This window comes from Triticum urartu, chromosome 5A, assembly GCF_056163025.1.
Source record: "Triticum urartu cultivar PI428250 chromosome 5A, HENAU_Tu73, whole genome shotgun sequence".
Lineage (NCBI taxonomy): Eukaryota > Viridiplantae > Streptophyta > Magnoliopsida > Poales > Poaceae > Triticum > Triticum urartu.
In genome coordinates, this window is record NC_141877.1 from 299,543,189 (window position 1) to 299,556,690 (window position 13,502).

The window sequence follows — 13,502 nt, forward strand, 5'->3', positions numbered from 1 at the left end:
GCATCTCATAACATGCCTAGTATATTCACTTGTGCTTCATAAAGTAGTTAGATTCCTCACTTGTACTGATCTATGGGTTCGTACAAATCTGGAACCAACTTCTTATCTATAAGTGAATGTCTTCGCACGATGAGGTCAATGTCTTCTAAACCAATTTATCTTCAAAATCTTCTGAGAATGCATATGACCTCTTCCCCTTCCCTCGCACCTTAATGCTGTCACAGGTACATGTCCATGGGAGAATCCTTCGGTTCTCATAGTCTGCATTCATTTGAAGAGTACTTGCAGCATCACATCAACTCTCCTGAAGCCAGTTCTTGTTGGTCAAGCAAAAGGAAGCCTTTGAAGACTTTGAACATCTTGAAGCCTTCCAAGTTAAGATTCATGGCTTCAGAAACAGCAGCAAGGAAGGGAGGCAGACAGAGACGGGGTGGAACGTCCAAAGATCTGCCTGATGAATTGGCAGAGATGTACAAAACTGATCCTGAAGAAAGCTATGGTCAGCGCAAGACACGAATCCAATGGATTCGAAGATATTGGGCAGAGCAATGGTTTCAATACCGCTTCGTCACTCAGGAGTATGCCGAAAAGTGCGCCATCAGGAGACCGTGGGGAGACGTATTATACAAAAATCTCGTACCCAGGTCCAGAGACGAAGCCATTGCTCAAGGCTTCTATCCATGCATGGTGAGAGGACCATAGCCAGCTGAAGCACATCCGTCATCACTTCTCTGGTGTCGCGATGACAATCTGTTCAAGCGCAACTTCCAATTTGCTCAGAACTCTGCAAAGCAAAACAAGAAGAAGCTGGGATTAGACTTCAACCCTGGTCCCTCTGAACCAAGGGCAGATGGCACACGCGACGCCGATCCCAATATCATCGGGCCATATGCCAATCTTGCAAGCCTCATCACCCGCATCCTAGTCCAAGGGACTGCCGTGAATGACCCTCCAGCAGATACTGAGTCTGATGACGCCCCTGCTGCGCCGAGGCCAAACTAGAAAAAGTCAAAAGCTTCAAAGCCAGCCGCTTCTCCCAAAATCTCAAGAGTGAAGCCATTGAAAACTGCACCTCCTGAAGTCAGTGTGCAGTCAGAAGACGTATCCCGCGTCTCCAAGCCCCAAGAAGCCAAGAAGCCTCACACACACATAGGCAAAGAGCTCACAGCTGCTGCCATTCTGCGCTGCGAAACCATTGATCTATCAAGCGATGAAGATCTTGGAGATGATGCTCTTGAGCAGCTCATCAAGAGCAAGGAGGAGGTTGAAATCTTCAACAATCTGCCTCTGTTTGATGTCGCCATCATCCACAACTTCATCGATGAATGGTTTGCCTCACCGGACATCAGCTTCAACGATCTGCAGCTGCCCATAGGCCTCAGCGTTGCCTTTCAAGGCGCAATTGCTTCAGAACTTGCAATAGCCCAGCGCATTGTTGAACTGAAGCAGAAAATTGATTTTGAAAAGGCTCAGTTCAAGAAGCACGTGGCCAAGCTCAGCGTGCAAGAAGTGAAAAACTTCAAGATCATGATGCACGAGCTGAAAGAGAACTTTCTGAAGACGTGTGCCGAAGCTCAAGGCTCGCGAGAGCGCATGAAGACTCTGGCTGATCGCTGCGTGCAGGCCTACAATGAGGCCGAGAAGCGCAAGGCACTTGGGCGTCCCGGCATTGACCCCAGGATGGCCGCGAAGAAGAAAAAGAAGCCTGCTGTGTCTGAACCAGAGGCGCCAAGGTCAGAAACTGCTCCAAATGTCTTCCCCACTGCAACGACTGGCTCGAAGCCAAAGAGTCGATCAACTGCCTCAGAGCTCAAGAAGACACGGACTGCAGAGGCTGAAGCTAGGAAGAGGAAACACTCTGAAGCATCTCCTTCTGACCCCACCATCAAGAAGCGCAAGACCAAGAAATCTCGGGCTGCTCCCACAGAGCCCTTGATAGTTGAACCCCTCTCCGTCCGCTATCTTGACGCAGATCGTCAGTTAACAGTGCATGAGCCTGCTTTCATAGAGGCTCTGCACGCTGAAGACATTCCAGCAGCCGACCCCAACGCTGCTGAAGACATTGGTCTCCAAGACAATGTCCAAGGTGATGCAGCCCTTCCTCAGCTTGAGACAAGCAAACTGATCAGCATTGGTCGTCCATTGACGCCAATCACACAAGATGCATCGTGGGCAGATCGCCCACAGGAGGAAGATAATGAGCCCCAGCCCACTGCAACATTCCGTAGGCTTCGCAAAGGGCCAAGGGCTCAGGCTGCTGACGACATTCCGGCTGCATCAGCCGAAGAGCATGCAGAAATACCACAAGCTCCAACTCCCCCGCACCAACAAGAAGCAGTTCTCAAGGAGAACGTGCCTGAGTTCGTCCCTCCCACTACACGTGTGGAGGCTGCAAATGTTGAGGCTACCACAAACAACGCCGAAGCAAATGTGGAGCCCTCCCCAACAACAGCTTCAGAAGACACTGAAGCTACTGCTCCTGAACCTTCTGTGCCTGAGTCTGCTGCCGGTCCCCAATTCAACTATCATATAGCGCACAGGCCCCAGGTCCAGAAGCCGATCCCACGACTGCCAAGGTTCCCAGGTCCTGCATCAGCTCCTGGCTCCTTCAACATCAATAGCTTCAGGGCAGACAACTCATTCTTCGATAGCTCCAAGAACCCCTATTTAAGGGAAAGGATTGTATCAGACAGGTTCTGGAGCTATTCACAGCGCAGCTATTATTCGTGCATCTTATACAACCAAGGTCGCATCTTCCCTCACAAGCGCCTTGAGGTTGAAGCTGTTGCTGGTCTGCCCGGTCTGGAAGAAGCACTAGATTGCTTCAAGCAAGTGGGTCTGCTGCCGTTCATCACCGATGAAGAGCACTGGAACGAAGAGCTTCTGCTTCAATTCTATGCCACCCTGCATATCAAAGGCTACAACAGAGATCCGAAGACATGGGTCCTGGAGTGGATGACCGGCAATGTCCATCATGAAGCTAATGCTTTCGACATCATTGAGCTTACCGGCCTTCCCACTCCTGGCGAATTCTTTGAAGAAGGCTGCCAACTCCATGCTGAAGCAATTGAGAGCATATTTCAGCGTCCTGAGCCAGATATGAGTCAAATGCTCTCAATGATGAAGCCATTGTCTCCTAATGCACCCTATCCAACTAAGTTCTTCGTTGAAGACTTAGAGTACCTGCCCAGAACAATATATCACATCATAAGGCGGACTCTCTGGCCCGTTAAGGGACACTCTCGATATGCAACGATTGAAGGTGCAATGAAGACTCTCATCTTCTGCATTCTTCATGGCAAATGCTTCAATGCACAGGATCTCTTCATCCGTCAACTCGCAGCATCTGCCTCAGAATTGTTTGGATTGAAGTTCTATGCTCCTTGGGTTATGAGGCTGATCAAGCTTCACTCTGCAATCTCCTATCAACCCTCAGCCCGCAACCATAGGATATTTTTGCCAGATGTGGACACATCTGCTGAAGCAATATATCCAGAGCCTGCCAAGCAACCATTAAGTCTTCAGAATGCAGAACACCAGAGCTTCACTCAAAATATTGAAGGTGTTGAAGCTCTCTCCCGAGTGTATCCAATGGCTGGCACCACACGTGCCCCTGCATCAACTGAAGCCACTGACAGCACAGCTGCAAAGAGACCCAAGAAGCGCGCTCGTGCACTCAATGACCGAGAGCTTCTAGTGGCTCTTCACCAAAAGCAAGATAGGCATCACGACTGGCTCAAGAGGCAGATGAGAAGCATCATGCAAGACGTCAATCGCATCAGAAATCTGGTAACCAAGAATGCATTTGTCGCACACGAGACCTGTCGCCGCACTTGGAAAGGCCTCACCATGATGTGCACTGAAGCTGAACTGCAAGAGGATGGCTTCAAAGAGAGCTTCAAATTTGACTCCACGCCTCCAAGAAGAGCTGTGATGCGAAGCACACCATCACTTGAAGAGTCGGAGTTCTCTTCTTCTGCTGCCACCGTGTCTGCCCGGATTATTGAAGAAGAAGACGACGCAACATCATCTCCACCTGCTTCAACGCGCGTCGAATCTGCACCAAGCTCGTCTGCACCGCCACCAAACTCCACCGCCCCTGCTGCGCCTGGGAACGCGTAGAAAACTCTATGTCTTCAAACCTTTTTGGTCATGACTGACAAAAGGGGAGAAGCATATGATGTTTAAAGTCTTCAAGTGGGTCAATATGGGTGGGTGCCTTTATATTTTGCTACATTTTGCTTCGTGCTTACAACTCCCGTTCTGCTACATTTGCCTCTTTGAGTTGTAACACTTAGACTCGATGGCCGTCTACTACCTGTTTGTCACTCTGTCATGCGAAGATAAATTCCGCATGTGCGACGATAAATTCCGCACTTAGATCACTCTGCAGACGTCCATTTTCCATTACGCATGTCATTATCTTCGTATATTCTTACATGCATAGTGGATTGTCATCATAAGTTGAAGTGGATCTCCACAAGTACAACCTGCCATGTGCATTTGCATTCAAGAAGCTAATTAATTATATGCACATCTTCAGGGGGAGCCCTTGCAACTTATGAAGACAATCCCTTTACAATTTCACAAATTATATTCCCCGTTGAAATCTTCAACTAGTTTGTCATCAATCACCAAAAAGGGGGAGATTGTAAGTGCATCTAGTGCCACCCCTAGTTGGTTTTGGAGTATTGACGACAAACCTAGTTGAGGGACTAATGTGTTTGTGAGAATTGCAGGATAACACAGGTAGAAGTCCCTCATTGATTCGGTTTCACTACCAGAGATGACCCCTAAAAATGTACGAAGACATTGAAGACAATGGTGGTTTATGAAGATATTCATATTGAAGACAATGACATGAGAAGACTCCCTATGAAGCTTATGGAAACTCGAAGGCTTAGATCTTTTGTAGTTCCTTTTATTTTGTGTTGAGTCATAGGAACCACCGTACTGTTAAGTGGGGTCCAGGAGAACAAGTCAGAATGACTGAAGTGATGCCTAAATCAAAAACCTATGTCTTCGAGTGAAGACAATGAGAGCAAATCTTGTCCAGAGCCGGACAAGTCAGCTTTGCTTGTAGCCCAAGTAAAGTTGCCATGAGAGTTCAAAATCTGACCGTTGAGACACGTGTCAGTTCCTTAGTGACCCAGGGTCATTTCGGACAAATGAGGTCGGGTTGCCAAGTGGCTATAAATAGCCCACCCCCACAACCATAAACGGTTGGCTGCTCAGATTTCAGTGCACGGCTTTTGTCGTTTGAGAGCAACCCACCTCGAAGCCTTTGAGATAAAATTCCTAGTGAGGAGAAAAGCCCTAACCACCCAGAGCCAGAGTAAATTGGGCATCACTTAAGTCTTCTTGTCTGTGTGATCTGAAGACTTATTACACTTGAGGACTGTGAATCCTCCAGACGGTTAGGCGTCGCGTTCAGAGCATCCAAGAGACATTGTGGATTGCCAGTGAACGAAGTCTGTGAAGGTTTGGGAGTCTACCTTGAAGACTTACCAGAGTGATTGGGCGAGGACTAAGTGACCTTAGCTCAAGGAGAATACGGTGAGGACTGGGTGTCCTGAACTGTGTGTTCAGGACTGGGTGTCCGGGACTGTGTGTCCTAAGGTTTAAATACCTAGCCGCTCCAACCAGACGTACAGTTGTCACAGCAACTAGAACTGGTCCAACATATCATTGTCTTCAACGAGTCACTGGTTTCTTCTTCACTTACTCTTCTTACTATTGCACATTGTGAAGCCATTGCATGCTTGCTCTATCTTTTGTCTTCACAACGTGACTGTATGAGTTGTTTGGCTTCATAACTTCTTCCCACCTGATCCTTATTACACTGAAGCTGTTTGTCACTGTGCCTTCACTATATTGAATACTTGACCATGGTTTGCCTAGTGTAATCTAACTTCCGCTGCATAGTAATAGGCATAATCTTCACTGTTTGTCTTCATAACTTCCAAGTTTTGAAGACTTTCATAAAAATCGCCTATTCACCCCCCCCCTCTAGTCGATATAACGCACTTTCAATTATGAATCACTTGGTACTTGCGAACCGTGCCTCATGGGCAAGATGACTAAAACACCATTCTCCAGTACTATGGAGAGAGCAACAAATTTGTTGGAAATCATACATACCGATGTATGTGGTCCGATGAATATTGAGGCTCGTGGCGGATATTGTTATTTTCTCACCTTCACAGATGACTTAAGCAGATATGGGTATATCTACTTAATGAAACATAAGTCTGAGACATTTGAAAAGTTCAAAGAATTTCAGAGTGAAGTTGAAAATCATCGTAACAAGAAAATAAAATTTCTACGATCTGATCATGGAGGAGAATATTTGAGTTACGAATTTGGTGTACATTTGAAAAATTGTGGAATAGTTTCGCAACTCACGTCACCCGGAACACCACAGCGTAATGGTGTGTCCGAACGTCGTAATCGTACTTTACTGGATATGGTGCGATCTATGATGTCTCTTACTGATTTACCGCTATCGTTTTGGGGTTATGCTTTAGAGACGGCCGCATTCACGTTAAATAGGGCACCATCAAAATCCGTTGAGACGACGCCTTATGAACTGTGGTTTGGCAAGAAACCAAAGTTGCCGTTTCTTAAAGTTTGGGGCTGCGATGCTTATGTGAAAAAGCTTCAACCTGATAAGCTCGAACCCAAATCGGAGAAATGTGTCTTCATAGGATACCCAAAGGAGACTGTTGGGTACACCTTCTATCACAGATCCGAAGGCAAGACATTCGTTGCTAAGAATGGATCCTTTCTAGAGAAGGAGTTTCTCTCGAAAGAAGTGAGTGGGAGGAAAGTAGAACTTGACGAGGTAACTGTACCTGCTCCCTTATTGGAAAGTAGTACATCACAGAAAACTGTTTCTGCGACGCCTATACCAATTAGTGAGGAAGTTAATGATGATGATCATGAAACTTCAAGACAAGATACTACTGAACCTCGTAGATCAACCAGAGCGAGATCCGCACCAGAGTGGTACGGTAATCCTGTTCTGGAAGTCATGCTACTAGATCATGATGAACCTACGAACTATGAAGAAGCGATGGTGAGCCCAGATTCCGCAAAATGGCTTGAAGCCATGAAATCTGAGATGGGATCCATGTATGAGAACAAAGTATGGACTTTGGTTGACTTGCGCGTTGATCGGCAAGCAATTGAGAATAAATGGATCTTCAAGAAGAAGATTGACACTGACGGTAATATTACTGTCTACAAAGCTCGACTTGTCGCAAAAGGTTTTCGACAAGTTCAAGGGGTTGACTACAATGAGACCTTCTCACCCGTAGCGATGCTTAAGTCTGTCCGAATCATGTTAGCGATAGCCGCATTTTATGATTATGAAATTTGGCAGATGGATGTCAAAACTGCATTCTTGAATGGATTTCTGGAAGAAGAGTTGTATATGATGCAACCGGAAGGTTTTGTCGATCCAAAGGGAGCTAACAAAGTGTGCAAGCTCCAGCGATCCATTTATGGACTGGTGCAAGCCTCTCGGAGTTGGAATAAACGCTTTGATAGTGTGATCAAAGCATTTGGTTTTATACAGACTTTCGGAGAAGCCTGTATTTACAAGAAAGTGAGTGGGAACTCTGTAGCATTTCTGATATTATATGTGGATGACATATTACTGATTGGAAATGATATAGAATTTCTGGATAGCATAAAGGGATACTTGAATAAGAGTTTTTCAATGAAAGACCTCGGTGAAGCTGCTTACATATTAGGCATAAAGATCTATAGAGATAGATCAAGACGCTTAATTGGACTTTCACAAAGCACATACCTTGACAAGATTTTGAAGAAGTTCAAAATGGATCAAGCAAAGAAAGGGTTCTTGCCTGTGTTACAAGGTGTGAAGTTGAGTCAGACTCAATGCCCGACCACTGCAGAAGATAGAGAAAAATGAAAGATGTTCCCTATGCTTCAGCCATAGGCTCTATCATGTATGCAATGCTGTGTACCAGACCTGATGTGTGCCTTGCTATAAGTTTAGCAGGGAGGTACCAAAGTAATCCAGGAGTGGATCACTGGACAGCAGTCAAGAACATCCTGAAATACCTGAAAAGGACTAAGGATATGTTTCTCGTATATGGAGGTGAAAAAGAGCTCACCGTAAGAGGTTACGTTGATGCAAGCTTTGACACTGATCCGAACGATTCTAAATCGCAAACTGGATACGTGTTTACTTTAAACGATGGAGCTGTCAGTTGGTGCAGTTCTAAACAAAGCGTCGTAGCGGGATCTACATCTGAAGCGGAGTACATAGCTGCTTCGGAAGCAGCGAACGAAGGAGTCTGGATGAAGGAGTTCATATCCGATCTAGGTGTCATACCTAGTGCATCGGGTCCAATGAAAATCTTTTGTGACAATACTGGTGCAATTGCCTTCGTCCTTGAGCTCTTGCTCGACTTCGGTCACCCTCTCCTCATACTGGCGGCGGGTGGCCTACTCGGCCTTTAAGTCTGCAGCCGCTCTATCAGTGGCCGCTTTGCTGACCCTCGCCTGCTCTTTGGCTTGCGACAGGGCGCCCTTAAGGGTCTCGACCTCGGTTGCACTACCTACAGTCATATACATGACAAAGTGTGTGACTTTAAACTCCGCATTCACATATAATTTCAATCGTATAAACAACCCTTTCAAAAACCATACCTTGTGCCTCATTGAACCACTTGTTAATGGGGTCGAGGTCATCATCGGCCAGCTTCAGCTTCCGCTTGAGTTCAGAAACTTCAGCGGCCTGGGCGGTCGCCGCTAACGGTGAAGCCTGTTTATCAAAATAGACAAGTATGTTATCTCCTGCAAGTATTACTTGATCCCTTGTTCGGCCTTTTTTTTATCAAAAGTCGAACATAGTCTTAGGGGCTACTATCTATACACAGGCATATTTTTTGCATATGCAAAGCGGCTAAGAGTATTACATCGCATACCTTAAAGCCTGTTAATAGGCTGGTGAAGGCTTCGTTCAGCCCGCTTTTGGCGGAATGAACCTTCTCAACCACCGTACCCATAAGGGTACGATGCTCCTCCACGACGGAAGCACATTGTAGTGCGTCCACCAGAGAATTCAGCGCCTCCGGATTAGTGGAGGTCGCCGGTGGAGTCGATGCTCCCCCCTCCTTCAACGGGGGTTGCTCGCTCGATTCCGAAGCCATGTGGGTCTCCGGAATGGTGTTCGGCTGAGGGCCAGATTGGTCATGGCCCCCGCCATCAATCTCCATGGGGGTTGGTTCCCCCATGTTCTCGGCAGCCGAGGTGTTACCCTCTGGTGCCGTCTTGGCGGCCTCCCGCACCTCTCCATGGACCGGAGAGGCTCTTAGGGATAACACTTCGGTGTCATCCGTAGCGGTTGGCGGAGAGGCTCACGGAGGCATCTCGCTCTCCACCATCCCCGGCTCTAGCGAGTTCCCAGAAGATGATGATAATTGGGGGAGATCGCGGGCCGGACCGAAGCACACAATACAATGTGTTAGAACTACAATCATAAAAGCCGGATATATGTATAGTATCCTTGGATACTTATGATGCAGCCATGGGCTTCGACCTGGGGCGCCACTCAGGGATGGCTTCGGCATCCGAATCCGAGTCATCCGAGAGGGATATCTTCCCCCTCTTGGACGCCTTCGCCTCTGGGTCTACGGAGGCCGACCTTTTCTTCTTCCTCCCCTTAAGGGGAGAATCATTTTCGGCCTCCTCCTCCTCTTCGTCTTCATCTCCCTCATGGGAGAAGGGAGCCTCGGTTTCTCCGGACATAGTGTCTGAAGTGCCTTTACGGCGGAGGCCACCCCTGGCCTCCTTGATCTTCTTCTTGGTCTTCTTCTCGGTGCCTGATAAGGCGTCGGAACCAGCATCCTCGTTAACAGAGGAGTGGCTGGATTTTCGGGTAGCGGCGCCGGACACCTGATCTGCTCCGCCTTCGCTGTCCAGCCCTAAATGAGGAAGGGGCATCTCAGTATACCCTTTGACTTATGGACCGAAATTATGTTCAGAAGTAAAATGCTCACCTCAGTAGCCGGATTCGCGCTGTCAAGACCGATGTCTTCGGTCTTCTCCGGCCATGTCTTCCGGGCCTTGAAAAGCAGTTTCCAGATCTCTTCGTGCGTTGTGCCGAAGAAGCGTTGCAGGGTCCGGGGGCCTTCGGGTTGAACTCCCACATGCGGAGAGGCCGGCGTTGGCATGGGGGATCTGGCGGAAGAGCATCACCTGAATCACGTCGGTGAGACAGGTGTTCTGTTTATCATACTCTTGATGCGCTTTTGTAGCATCATCACTTCGTCGGTCGACCCCCAGTCCAGACCCTTGTTGTTCCATGACGCGAGCCGCATGGGGGGCCCAGATCTAAATTCAGGAGCGGCCGCCCATTTGGTATCGCGGGATTCGGTGATGTAGAACCACTCCTGTTGCCAAACCTTCACGGTCTCCACGAAGGCTCCTTTGGGCCAAGTGGTGTTGGGGAGTTTGCTCATCATGGCGCCGCCGCAGTCCGCATGCTACCCATCGACCACCTTTGGCTTCACATTAAAGACTTTTAGCCAGAGGCCGAAGTGTGGGGGGATGCGGAGTAGCTCCTCGCATATGACGATGAACACCGAGATGTGGAGGAATGAATTCGGGGCTAGATCCTGGAAATCTAGCCCATAGTAGAACATCAAGCCACGGACGAAGGGGTGGAGGGGAAACCCTAACCCACGGAGAAAGTGAGGGATGAACACAACCCTCTCGCCGGGTTCTGGAGTGGGGATGACCTGCTCTTTGGCGGGGAGTCTATGTGCGATTTCCGCGGTCAAGTACCTCGCCTCCCGGAGCTCCTTGACGTCCTTCTCCGTGACGGCGGAGGCCATCCACTTGCCCTGTGAGCCAGATCCGGACATGGCTGGAGAGGTTGGGCGGTGGGAAAGATTGAAGCTTGGGTGCTGGAGCTCGAGGATGGGAAGGCTGAGGAAGGAAGAAGGCGTGTGGTAAAAAGATGGATCTTTATCCGCTTATATAGGCAGTGAATATCAAGCACCCCCACGAGCCTTAAAACTTGCCTATTCCCAAGGGGTCGTGCGAATGGCACGGTTGAATTACCCAAACCCGTATTGATGAAAATCCCACAATAAGGGGACACGAGCTCTGTTTTGACAAGACGTGTCAATGGAGGCTGTGCCTCAAAACACGAAACGGGAGGCCAAAAAAAGTTCAAAATAATAAAAAGGCCAGACGTAACGTTTAGCCGAAAAGCTGTCAGTAGACATACCTTATTTTGATTAAGTATTGTACCCTTGTGGTTGAGGGTTGTAACTATTATACAGAGCCGGATACAGTTCTCTTGCTCAGAAGACTACTTTGAAGTATGCGGAGAAGGAACCCGCCTTGCAATGCCGAAGACAATCTGTGAGCCGAACACATCGCCATTGAAGACTGGTTTAGGGGCTACTGAGGGAGTCCTGGACTAAGGGGTCCTCGAGAGTCCGGCCATGTGTTGTGAGCCGGACTGATGGGCCGTGAAGATACAAGGTAGAAGGCCTTCCCCCGTGCCTGGATGGGACTCTCCTTTCTGTGGATGGCAAGTTTGGCGTCCGGATGCATAGTTTCCTTTCTCTGTAAACCGACTCTGTACAATCCTAGGCCTCTCCGGTATCTATATAAACTGAAGGGGTTAGTCCATAGAGGCTATCAAAATTCATATAGGCTAGACATCTAGGGTTTAGCCATTACGATTTCGAGGTAGATCAACTCTTGTAACCCCTATACTCATCAAATACAATCAAGCAGGACGTAGGGTTTTACCTCCATTAAGAGGGCCCGAACCTGGGTAAACATCGTGTCCCCCTTGTCTCCTGTTACCTTCGATCCTCAGACGCATAGTTCGGGACCCCCTACCCGAGATTGGCCGGTTTTGACACCGACAGCCGTCTGCTAGCAGACTGTAAAGAGCCTTAGCTAACGGACGTTAGGTTGGCCACTTTCTTTGCCGTCAGCTAGCAGACGACAAAGAAAGTGGCCATTAGGTGGTTCTCGCTAGTGGACCACCCTCCCTCTTTGCTGTCTGCTAGCGGACGGCAAAGCTGCTATGTCGTCCGCTAGCTGAAGGCAAAGAGCTGGCTGACGACAAACATTATCTTTGCTGTCAGCTTTCCTGTAGCTGATGGCAAATAGCTGGCTGACGGCAAAGATCTTGATTTCAGTAGTGACCATCTATGATTGCCAAGGCCCTTAGGGGAAGATTCCTCTATGGAATTAAAGACCCATCTCTCCTAGAGATTTGGATGAACTACCTTGTATCTTTATTTTCCTTGCTGATCTTGGATCTTAATGCATCCCTTGTATTGCGTGTGATTTGATGAGTAATTGGTGTGAATCTTGTCCAATAAAGCACTAGCTGAGCTATGTGTGTTGCTACAAGGGTCACCCCCCAACCCATGGATCTTTTGTGAAGAAAGTTTGTTTTGGGTGTCACAAATTGATAGAAATATAGTGTTTGGCCCCTACAGAAAAATATATTTCACACTTTGTCCCCTCAACTATCCCTCGCTAGCTCCACCACAGCAATAGTGTTTCCCCCCTTTGATTTCTCCATGTTTTTCCCTCATGTTTTTCGTATTCCTACTTGAATCCACCTTCAGTTCATGAACACCGGGACAAATCTCACCGATTAGGGTTGTGCCTACATCATCGAGTCATAGTACCTGTAAACATTCACATTGAGAATTAATAAAGCTTGTGTTTGCCTAAAAAAATCTATTAACAACGTGCAGTTCTCTTGCATGGTTTGGGAAAGAAGTATTATAAGCTATCCAGACTATGTGCATCAATTGATATATGGGTCAATATTTTATTTTTCTTCTTACAAAAAAGATCTTGTTTAGAGATTTAAGCAGGTCGTTTGATGAACTAGTTCATGTTTGTTCAAGCGAGTTTAAAACACTAAAACCCTAGAGAATTAGATTATTTACCCAATTTTATTTTGTATATACTTTGATATTTTTCCTTTTGTCTTACCCTTATGTCACTGTTACTCTCCTCGTCCAAATTTATTAGGCCCATTCATATTTGGGCTAGACTTCGACTATCTATATGACTACAAGTAAAATATAAAGTATATTCCAAAAAAGTATATAATTTTATTTGTAGTTCAAAATAGATCTTTACGGTCTTTTTTTGTGATATACAGTATAAATTACTACTCCCTCCGTCCGAAAATACTTGTCATCAAAATGGATAAAAGGGATGTATCTAGAACTAAAATACATATAGATACATCCCCTTTTATTTATTTTGATGACAAGTATTTTCAGACGGAGAGAGTATTATATTTTACTCCGTCCGTTCCCTAATATAAAACCTTTTAGTTTTTTTCTTCATTTGTATGTATCTAAACATATTTTAGTATGTGTATTCACTTATTTTAGTATATATGTAGTTAATATTTTAAAATCGTCTTATATTAGGAAAGGAGGGAGTATTAGCTAAATTTACAGGTCAAATTA

At 46.8% G+C, this 13,502-nt stretch overlaps 1 pseudogene; it reads right to left on the reverse strand.

Annotated features, from left to right (window-relative positions):
• Window positions 1-10,238: 10,238 nt before the first annotated feature.
• Window positions 10,239-11,978, reverse strand: LOC147971124 (uncharacterized; annotated as a pseudogene).
• Between the last annotated feature and the right edge of the window lie 1,524 nt (window positions 11,979-13,502).